The sequence below is a fragment of the Pinus tabuliformis genome, chromosome J (assembly GCF_031772625.1).
Source record: "Pinus tabuliformis cultivar Carrire ecotype Pingquan chromosome J, CPIR1, whole genome shotgun sequence".
Taxonomy (NCBI): domain Eukaryota; kingdom Viridiplantae; phylum Streptophyta; class Pinopsida; order Pinales; family Pinaceae; genus Pinus; species Pinus tabuliformis.
In genome coordinates this window covers 1,304,354,115-1,304,364,599 of record NC_142295.1, presented here as the reverse complement: position 1 = coordinate 1,304,364,599, position 10,485 = coordinate 1,304,354,115, and the positions used below count along the sequence as shown (strand labels likewise).

Genomic DNA, 10,485 nt, shown 5'->3' with positions numbered 1-10,485 from the left:
AAAGTGAATCACATTATACTATATAGTTGATTTTAGTGCATGAATGTGGTAGCTTAGATGACCCTTTTTGGAGTGCCCATCCATTGAACAACCTGAATTTTTTTAAAACCCAAAAAGTTCAATAGGCATTAATTGGAACACTTTTAAACTATATAAAAAGGATGATCAATAGAATTAACAAATTTGTATAAAGGTGTGACAAGGAACTCTTTAATTAGCTACCAGCTGTTGGCTACATACTCATCAAATTCCTTAAAAAAAAAATACTATTACCTAATAAACTTATAAAAATAAAAATATTCCCAATCATCTATTTCATAAAATATATTTAAAAACCAAAATACATTTATTAAATATACCCATTTATCCAATAAGGATAAAAGTTGAATCTATAGAGGACTCTCGAGCAGTAACAAGCATAGAGTTTTGTATCTACATAGCGTATTACAAATAACGTACCTGGAGTACCTGGAGTTTGGTATATAAACTACATGTAATAAACGCATCACTCAAATGTATATATATGCTGATAGAAATGGATCCTCGTTGACATGGATCCTCGTTGACAGGGAAAGAGTTAACTAGCCATATATTGGGTATTTAATGCTCTCTTTTAGAGGGAGCTGGCAAATTCGGCATTAAATAATATTTGCCCGCTCATGTATTATCGGGCTAAGTGACTTGCTATTCTGAAAATATTAAATACTCAATATATAGCTAGTAGCTCCAGCCCTTTGACAGTGTCTCTAACATTTCATCTTATAAGCGCAATCAATGAGGCTCGTAATCCCTAATGAAGAGTCCTAAAAGGCACGGGAGCCCTTGAGGTCAACCGAACCTACTTCATGCTCCCGCTGGCTGAATTCTTATTGCTGATGTCTGGCTGCTGAGATATTCCCATCATACGTCTCTTCATCACTTGCATCCGAGCCATCTCGACTTCCTTCCGAAACGCATCGACCTGAACAAACAGATCTTCAATGATTAATCCAATCTAGGATGTTTGTTGAATTTGATTTTGGGAATAGGTCGAAATTGGACAAACAGATTAAAATGTCTGTGTATCTATCTATCAGATGTAAAAAAGCACAGGGAATTAGTAGCAGAAAGAAGTTTGTTATATTCCTCTTTTTTAAAGTTAAATAAATGTCATTCTTGCCAGGGTAATTTTATAATTGTAGAAAGGTTAAAAGGTAAAATGCATTTAAAAGTAAAAAGTAATTAATATTTGAAATTATATTTATTGATATAGGATAATTATTTACTCTTTTTTCATTATTTTTTGATAAGAATAATATAATATTAATTGTGTATCATAAACAAGCTAATAGTTTTTTTAAAAGATAATAAATTAATCATTATCTTAGTTAAACATATTTAATATTTGTTATGTTTTTTCAACAAATTTTATTCTGCTGTTGATGCTTATTAGATACTAGTTTTAGTGAGATGTGGTTTACATTATTTTAAAAAAGAACTCATTTTTTGTAGTGTAACTTTATTAGGTTTTGGGTTTTTTTTGCTGTACTCTAATGTTTCTAAGTATTCACTTTTTTTAAGCCATTCTCTCCAATCAATTTTTCATTGCAAGAAATTTGTGTGATTTACATGTTTGAATTACATAGTATGTATTTAATGAGATTACAATCTAGCAAAGAATGATCTATTTATAGTTGTAAAAGAAAAAATCTCCTTCATCTCTATACCATCAGTAATATAATTTTTCTATTTTATAATGATAAACTATTTTTTTTTTCTTTGATAATATTTTCAATTTTCTAAAAATCCATATTATTAAATAATAAAATATCTGTCAATTCTATATATAATATTTGTATATAATATTAAAAATTAAACTTAATTTTTTAGTTTTTATCCTGAAAATCTATATTATAAATTTTTTATAAATATCTAAATTTTGTAAACTGTAATACTACCCTATGAAAACCATATAAATACAAAATTATTATAGACAATATTTATATAGATCCTTGTATAGACTATTGTTATAGAATATAGACCTTGTGAAGTTTATAGATGCTTTGGAATGCAGGAGTGTTGAAGCTACAATTCTAAGGTGCCCTTATAATAATGTGCACTTATAATGGTTCAGTTGACTAAGTATGCTGTTCACAATTTATGGTTCACCATCACCGGATAGGTGAATGACATGTTGTTCAATTTATGGTTTAATTATCTGAGAATGACATGTAGTTCAATTTATGGTTCAATTAACTGAGAATGACATGCAAGGCTATATCATGCCTTCATTTCCTCTCTTGCGCCAAGAGTATGGCTTTTTATGAGTTTCTACTTACTTCATTTGATGCTCCCGTCTCAGTATTTTCACAATTGCGTTAGGGCCGTTTATTATATTAAATGTTGAAATTGTAATTTCAACTGAAGCAAAAATTAAACAACAGCATCAAATTGTTCCTTGCGATGCGATGAGATCGTAGATCGCATATCCCATGTGTGCTTGGTTCATCCGCTTTGTTCACTTGATTTCCCCGATTGCGATGGTGCAATGGGATTCGATCGCATATCGCAGATCTCAACATTTGTGTGTGCCCCAATTTTGTGTTCCGACCAAATGGGATTCTGCGATGCAAATAAAGTCAATGGTTAAAGTACAGGCCAGCAACAAATAAATTTGACGTGAAGTAAAAGTCCCTTTACCGCCAGTAAATGTCACTAAAACAGTAAATGCAATTTACTGTGGGTTGGTAAGTTTTGGTGAAGTTTTTAATTTTATTTCAGCGGGAGTATGGGCAAAGTAAAAGCTAGTATGGGCACAAGTAAAAGCCGGTAAAATCATTTAATTTTCATTTATTTCTTTTACAGAAGCATGGCGAATTTAAAAAGTCATCGCCCTATCTTTAATGCTTTTGGTATATGTTTCTTGTGTGTGGTCATTTGCATATGAGTTAATTGCACATGTAATTGAAAAGTGAATGATAACGCATAGCAGTGCGAGAAGAGAAAAATTTTGGTGTTGCACAGCAGTGCACAAAAATCAGTTGCTCATTGTAATGAGAAGGGTGTAGTATCCGCCAAGATCAAGGGAGCAGTATGTTTTGGTTATGAAGCTCGCAGCAGTGGAAAAACCAAGGGAGATGCACAACAGTGCATAGATCATTTTTTAATGTATTGGATTTGCATTGAAATGCAAAAGAAAAGAGCACTCATGTATTTTTGAAATTGTGAATGTAATGTAAAGTTTACTGCATATGTAAAAGTTTGTTTTACAGCAGTAATGTAAAAAGGGGTTTTACAGCAGTAAACCCAACATAGTGAATTCTCAGGTGGAGACATAGTTTTGTTTTTGATAGGTGAAAGTAATTTTGGTGAATCCCTCTCATCAAAGAGGATGAATATGTATCAGAGCTGGCTGAATATATTTCTGTTAAATCCCTCTCAGTAGAAGAGGATGAATGTTGTTTCAGACATTTTGTTTTAATGAATAGAAATATTTTTATGGCTGTGTAATACTCTGTTATGAGAATTTTTAAATAGCTTCCCTGTGCAAAGGTCCTGGAAGAAATGAAACAGAGCATTGGCTCTGTGGTGTTTGTTTGTTTGGTTTTGGTATTTTCCCATTTAAAATTACCAACAGTGGTATCAGAGCTAATCCAGGCTCTTTGAAGGCTCAAAGACGCTAAAGGAAGGTGTTGCTGCAGCAGTCAAACTTCTCCAGCAATGTGAAGTCTCAACCAAAAGCATTAAGGTATTCCTCAAGCTTTCCTTTGTGTTACTGTTGAAGAAACAGTCAGTGATTTAAAAAAAACAGTCAAGTATTTAAAGCCTAGATAAGAATGGCAAGGTCAAAGAAGAAAGCCTCCAAGCCTGCTAAAAATGTGTCTCCCTCTTCTACTAAACTAGAAGGAAATCTATTTGAAAGCATTGTATTTGAGGTTCCAAGGTTCGATGGGAACTTTGATATATGGGAAATAAAAATGAGGGCTTTCTTACAGTGTCAAGGGATTGAAATCTGGGAATTAGTGATTGATGATAGCAAGATGGATAAAGAATCCATGGAGTATGATGCACAAGCAGCAAAGACTATCTTGGATGGACTGCCTGATTCTGTGAAAAAGAATCTAGGGAAATATTTATCAGCAAAGGATATTTGGGATAGACTGCATGATCTTCATGCAAAGGAAGCACTGAGCATGACCATCAGTGAAGAAGAAAATTATGAACCCATCATAGAAGCTGAAAATGAGAAGGTTGACCTCATCAAGCTTCAAGTAAAAGAAAGGGATGAAGAGCTCATCAAGCTTAAGAAGGAGCTTGACCAATGCAAGAGGAAACATCATGAAGAAGTCATATCCATGACAAATCAGCTGAATGAAGCAAAGAAGCAGGCAGATGTCTTGTCAAGTCAACTTGAACAAAGACACAAGAGAGTGAATAAGCTTGTAGAAGAGATTGGACAGTACAAGGTAGAGGTCTCCTCCCTTAAGTCTGAACTACAAGAGGCCAGGAAGCAGGCACAAGAAGCTGAGAAGAAAATGGAGAGTAGTCAAGCAGAAATCTCCAAAATGAAGACAGAGTTTATCTCCTTCAAAGTAGTAGCAGCTGAAGCTACTCGTAGCAAAGAATAAAATGAGGAACAACTTACAAAGAAGAATAATGAGTGTGAAAGATTGGAAGAAGAGATTGTCCTCCTCAAGAAAAAGGTTGAAGGGATGAACAAAATCATGAAGAGCTCTCAAGCCTTAGATGACATGCTCAGCTATCACAGATCTCCATCTGATAAATCAGGACTTGGGTATGTAGGTGAACCCTCAAACAAGAATGAAAGTGCTTTAAGCAAAGGAGATGTGAAGAAGCCAGAAAGAAGTTGCGATGCTTCTAGTTCCAGAAAAGGCAAGGAGAAAGATCATGGGTACAATAGAAGGAATCATACTCCAAGCAGAAAACCAGCTCCAAGAAGAAATGTAGCTGATGTAAAAGAGGCAAGATGCAATGGTTATCATCAAAGGATCTCAAGGCAGCAAGGCTTCAGAAGTGCATCAAGAAAACCTCCATCTCCCAGGTACCAAAGTTCATTTTTTGGTTATTGTTATGCTTGTTCAAACTTTGGGCATATGGCACGTGACTGTAACTTAAGATGGGCTCCTATGCAAGCTAGACCCATGCAAAAGAAGAAAGTTACACAAGTATGGAGAAAGAAGGAAATATAGCCTGAAAGCCCCTTGAGCTCCCTAGTTGATCTAAGTTTGTTTTGAGAAAACTTTGCTAAAAAAAAGGACACTGCATACATTAAGGGGGAGCCTGAAATTATTGATCATTATTGTTGAAATGTTTTAACAGTCTCTCTTTGATGAAGACCTTTTCATAAGGGAGAGATATGGAATTAAATCTTCCATAAAAGCAAAGAAGAAAAGTCTGGGAGGATGTATTGCAGCACAGCAGAGCGCAAATGAATTTTTTGTTAATCCCTCTGAAATAAGTGCGGAGAAGAAAAATGGGCAGCGTTGAAATGTGAAGTGCAGCAGCGCGATAAGAAAAATGAGAAGCAGTAGAACGCACAGCAGTGTGTGAGTGAAGATGAAGATGAATTCGATGTGAATCATATGCATTGTATATGCATTGTAATGCAAAGTAATGAGACTCGCACATCAGTGCGAAGGCAGAACACAAAACAGGGGCAGCATGGAATTTTTTTTTGTGGAACACATGGATTGAAATGCATAGCAATGGAATGTAGTTTTCCTTTTATGTAATATGAGAGAATATACTCACAGCAGAGTGAGTATAATATACAACAGATGGAAATGTTTTCTATTGGGAATGAAAATGCAAAGCAGTGAGAAGAAAATGAGAAGAAGGCAAAACGCAGCAGAGCGTAAATGCCCAGTGGCTGAGAATGCAATGAAAGTTTTACACACAACAGTGTAAATATGAAAAATGCAGCAGCATGAAGTTTTTTTTGTTGAAGAAATGAAGTGTAATGGGCAGCAACACATGTAAAAGAAATTTTTCTTTACAGCAGCAAATGTAAGTGCAGTGAGTGTGTTGTTTGCATCTGAAATGCAAGTGAGACACAACAGAAGTACGATTGTAATCAATGAAGGGGAGCACGCAGCAGCATGAAGAAAAGTTTTCCCATTGTGAATAAGGGAAGCACGCATAAGTGCACAAGTAAAGAATTCTCACACAACAGTGTGAATGTGAGAAAGTGAAGTGCAGCAACACAATAGCAAGTAGTGAAACGCACAGCAATGCAGGTGTAGACGCAGTAGCGTGGAGCAGACACAACAGTGTGGGGAAAATGCAGCAAAGAAGATGGCACAACAGTGCAGCAGAGAATATGCAGCAGCATAAAAGAACAATGTAATGAGTATGCACAACAGTGCAATGAATGTTTTGTTTTGAAACTGCATCTAAAGCAGTGTTTGGCAGTAATCCCTCCGTGAGAGGAAGTGAAGTTCTTAGTGAATCCCTCTGTTAAAGAGGAAGGTGCTTTTCAGCACAGTGTCATGGTAAATCCCTCTGTCAAGAGGAAGATGCTTTTTAGCATACACATGGTAAATCCCTCTATCAAGAGGATGATGCTTTTCAGCATAGTCACAGGTGAATCCCTCTGTCTAGAGGAAGGTGCTCTTCAGCACATTGTTATGATGAATCCCTCTGTCACGAGGAAGGTGCTCTTAAGCACAATTTCAGGTTAATCCCTCTATTAAGAGGAAGACTATTTTATTGTGTGTGGAACTGCATCAGAAGCAGTTGGTGAATCCCTCTATGCGAGGAAGATTGGTGAATCCCTCTATGTGAGGAAGATGTCTTTGTAACAACAGTGTTGGTGAATCCCTCTATGTGAGGAAGTGTTTGGGTATGATTGATAACCCAAAAGTTGAAATTAAAGGGGAGTGTTGAAATTGTAATTTCAACTGAAGCAAAAATTAAACAGCAGCATCAAACTGTTCCTTGCGATGCGATGAGATCGTAGATCGCATATCGCATGTGTGATTGGTTCATCCGCTTTGTTCACTTGATTTCCCCGATTGCGATGGTGCAATGCGATTCGATCGCATATCGCAGATTGCAACATTTGTGTGTGCCCCAATTTTGTGTTCCGACCAAATGGGATTCTGCGATGCAAATAAAGTCAATGGTTAAAGTACAGGCCGGCAGCAAATAAATTTGACGTGAAGTAAAAGTCCCTTTACCGCCAGTAAATGTCAGTAAAACAGTAAATGCAATTTACTGTGGGTTGGTAAGTTTTGGTGAAGTTTTTAATTTTATTTCTGGAGTATGGGCAAAGTAAAAGCTAGTATGGGCACAAGTAAAAGCCGGTAAAATCATTTAATTTTCATTTATTTCTTTTACGGAAGCATGGCGAATTTAAAGAATGGTATGGGCAAGTCATCACCCTATCTTTAATGCTTTTGGTATATGTTTCTTGTGTGTGCTCATTTGCATATGAGTTAATTGCACATGTAATTGAAAAGTGAATGATAACGCATAGCAGTGCGAGAAGAGAAAAATTTTGGTGTTGCACAGCAGTGCATAAAAATCAGTTGCTCATTGTAATGAGAAGGGCGTAGTGTGAGAGAGGATAATGCACAGCAGTGCTATCCGCCAAGATCAAGGGAGCAGTATGTTTTGGTTATGAAGCTCGCAGCAGTGGAAAAACCAAGGGAGATGCACAACAGTGCATAGATCATTTTTTAATGTATTGGATTTGCATTGAAATGCAAAAGAAAAGAGCACTCAGGTATTTTTGAAATTGTGAATGTAATGTAAAGTTTACTACATATGTAAAAGTTTGTTTTACAGCAGTAATGTAAAAAGGGGTTTTATAGAAGTAAACCCAACATAGTGAATTCTCAGGTGGAGACATAGTTTTGTTTTTGATAGGTGAAAGTAATTTTGGTGAATCCCTCTCATCAAAGAGGATGAATATGTATCAGAGTTGGCTGAATATATTTCTGGTAAATCCCTCTCAGTAGAAGAGGATGAATGTTGTTTCAGACATTTTGTTTTAATGAATAGAAATATTTTTATGGCTGTGTAATACTCTGTTATGAGAATTTTTAAATAGCTTCCCTGTGCAAAGGTCCTGGAAGAAATGAAACAGAGCATTGGCTCTGTGGTGTTTGTTTGTTTGGTTTTGGTATTTTCCCATTTAAAAATTACCAACATTAAAAACGATCCATTACTATTATATTAAAAGGGCTACTGAAGAGTGTTTTTTTTAACAGGAGCATCCTGACTTGTTAGGCGACATGTAGAGATCTCCACTGTCATAAAATCTACAATTTCGAATACTTAATATGAAAATGAAACAATGTTCGATTACCATAACTCAACTGAAAGCCAAAGTAGAACCCAACTTTTCGGTGCCGTGGAAAAGCAAGCGCAACTCACCTGTTGTTGCAGCAGATGCTCCTTTGCAAGTAGCTTCAGAACGCACCCATAAACAGGATCTGCGAGTCTCGCCTGAGCCTCATAACACATGGTGACTACAGCCTCTTGGCGTCTGTTCTGTGGAATTTGTAGCAATAGCTTGGCGACATTATCGGCACCGAAGACTTTATATACCGCAGAAAAATTGGCGACTCCCTCGTTGGAACTAAAATAAGGGGCAAATATACAGTCTTCTGTACAATTCCTCCTCAATAGTTTGCAGGCTCCACAGGGAGCACCACTGCTCACACAACCCCGCCCCAGTCTTCCATTTCTCCTCCTTGCAGTAGTCTTCAATCCAATCTCCGCGGCCTCTGTATTATCCCGACTGTGACTGTCATTGTTAATACACAAATTCCCGTTACCCATAGTTGCGCCGGTGGTCAGTGACTGCTCCAGTACTTTTGCTGACCTTTGACCTTCCGCTTATTCTTCTCCAAAGATTCGCTCGGCATTAGGCCTCCAACAATTAACTACAACAAAAGCGCCTATATCAGTGGCGCTCATCAGATTATCTTTTATATTAATCTCGAGTCTCGACAACCTCATAGAGCTCAAATTCCGGGCATAGGGCTATGCCCGTATATAAAGGAAGGGTCCCCTCTATAAATATATGTTTTATTTTACCACGAAAAGGTAGATTAAGTTACACGGATATCGTTTGCAAATTGGTTGGGGCAAATGAAAACCTTTAAGACGGTTTATTAGGGATATCTAAGCTCTAGGTCCACTTTTAATAGGCTAATTCCCTATTTATGTCATTTAAATAATTAAATCAGGGCATAAATCATTAAGATTAGATACAAGAGCGTCCGCCTTCAATGATATTTACTCAAATTATGTTGCTAGAAGGTTGCTAGAAGGTGAACGTACATGTCAAATCTTAATGAAAATTATTCAAATGTAGAGATCGATCTAGATTTATTTCAAATTTAGATCTATGAAGTGTCAAGATGGATCAAGGTTGGTTTAATTACTTTTAGTTAAGATGGATTTAGGTTGGTTTAATTAGTTTTAGGTAATTTCAAATCTTAATAAGAATTATTCAAATGTAGAGATCGATCTAGATTTATTTCAAATCTAAATCTATGAAGTGCCAAGATGGATCAAGGTTGGTTTAATTACTTTTAGTTAAGATAGATTTAGGTTGGTTTAATTAGTTTTAGGTAATTTGACCAATTCAAAATGTTTTCTTAATAATTATAAATATTATTTTTTTGAGAGAATGAAAATGTTAAAGAATACATTATATTACATCTCTACCATCTACCATAGTGGGCCCATGGGATTCACTTAATGTTCACTATCTATGGCCCAAGATATTAGGTAAACCATGGTATTAGATAAAAACATATGGGTCCATGGTCTTAAGTAATATGTGGTATGGAATAATAATGTTTTAAGCTTAGGTAATATTTTTTATTTATTTAAATATAATACAATACAATTTGTTTATAGATCATTGGTATTGCTATTAACATAAAAAAATGGTTCATGTTTTATAATAACTTTTAGTTTTTATAAATTCAACATATTAATATAAGTTCAACAAATTGAGCCAACATTTTAAAATGTTACCTAATTATCTTTCTTACATTAAATTACCCCATAGAAACGAAATATTGATACTTACATCCATATGAACACACATAATTTTAAAGCTTATATATGGTGAATTAAAAGTTGTTTGATGAATTCATATCACTATATATGGAAAATGGATTGGAATTTAATAATATTTTTGTATATAAATACATCAAATAATATCATAATAATTTGGATTCAATAAAGGTAATAGGGCTTTAGTTTTTTCTTTTTTATTCATTTGACGAACACGATATTGGATTTTTCCTTTGGCATGCTAAAGAAAATGTAAGGAGAGATATAAAAAGGATAACAAAAATTTATAATGCAAACTTTAGGTTATTATAAAGACCCAAAAAAATATTAATTATGTGTTTTGACATTAAGAATTTGTTCTTCTTCCTCTTCAATGAGAGCTTAATAAATGTGAGATAGTAACATAAATCATATATTTTGTTGTTACTAGACACCTTTACCTTTACA

General features: G+C 35.1%; 1 pseudogene; it reads right to left on the bottom strand.

The window, feature by feature from the left end:
• Positions 1 to 838: 838 nt before the first annotated feature.
• Positions 839 to 8,787, bottom strand: LOC149232056 (LOB domain-containing protein 24 pseudogene; annotated as a pseudogene).
• Between the last annotated feature and the right edge of the window lie 1,698 nt (positions 8,788 to 10,485).